The sequence below is a fragment of the Octodon degus genome, unplaced genomic scaffold, assembly GCF_000260255.1.
Source record: "Octodon degus isolate 3935 unplaced genomic scaffold, OctDeg1.0 scaffold00202, whole genome shotgun sequence".
NCBI lineage: Eukaryota > Metazoa > Chordata > Mammalia > Rodentia > Octodontidae > Octodon > Octodon degus.
In genome coordinates this window covers 3,321,298-3,322,519 of record NW_004524778.1, presented here as the reverse complement: position 1 = coordinate 3,322,519, position 1,222 = coordinate 3,321,298, and positions in this window count along the sequence as shown.

The following is a 1,222-nucleotide window of genomic DNA, read 5'->3' as shown; positions in this document are numbered from 1 at the left end:
ACCAGAGCAGTCATCATCCATTGTTCCGCCAAAGCAGTTTGGGTTACTTCGTCCTAGGGGGGAATGCTTCAGGCAGCTAAGTTAGATATAAATATTATAGGCAGTCAGACAGGACGAGCCCCTCAATGAGACAGTATGGAAGACATGAAGACTTTTCAGCTTTGTGAGAAATAGAACCCTGTTGTGGGCCAGGCCTCAAGAAATAAGAGCAAACAAATGCAACCACATACCTCCCTAAAGATAGGCATCCAGGGTTGATATTCTCAATGAGTCTCTCATCTTGTGGAAGCCTGGAAGAGTCACTAACCTGAGCCCCCACAGGAAAAGCCCCTGTTCTGTATTCACACATGCCTGCTTACTACATTTCATCCTGGACTTAATCAATTTGACTTGAATGATTGTGTTTGTAATTTTGTTCGTTAACTATAGTTTTGTTTGAAAAAACAAAGCTCATGCCCACCTAAGCAAGTTCCCATGTTCTCTATCTTAAACTTGCCTCACCACATGGCTTTGTTCTATAAAAATCTTTAGAAAAACAGCTTCCCAGGCAAACCGCATGGGTCCCTCTTCAGTCCCTCTCACAGACAGATTTCTTTCCTCGCATAAACATATTCTGCTCTAAGATAAAATAAAATAATCTCCTGTCTAAAACAAAATTAACAGTACTATATTATATGTTAATTTTTTACATAAAATAAAATTGTTCCAAAATAGCACAAATGATAGGAAGAAATTATAATACACTATTTGAATGTTGTTGTGCTGCACAAAGTGGTATAATATTTGAGGTTAGAATTTGGTAAACTGAGCAGGAAATTCATGAGAACAATGCATAAGATAGCAATCATTGTTAATTTTCTATTCTTGCTTTGAAATTCTGTACCATTGTTTCATGTTGCTTTGTTTTTGTTTGTTCTTGTTGTTTTTGTCATATTTCAAAATAAAGAATAGTTGAAGTGAGATTAATTAACACTGTACATTATCAACATTAACATAACTACTAAAATATTTTAACAACAATTAAAAATTTTAAAGGGCCTGCCAGATAGCTCAGCAGAATAAAGTGCCTACTTAGGCAGAATGCAGCAGCCAGGGTTCAATCCTCAGCCCCACCCCTGTGGCATGCTGAAAGGGCTATTGAGACTGGGTGTTCAAGGTGACAGGTGCCTGTAATCCTAGCGTTTGAGAGGCTGAAAACAGGAGAATCACTATGATCTACGTA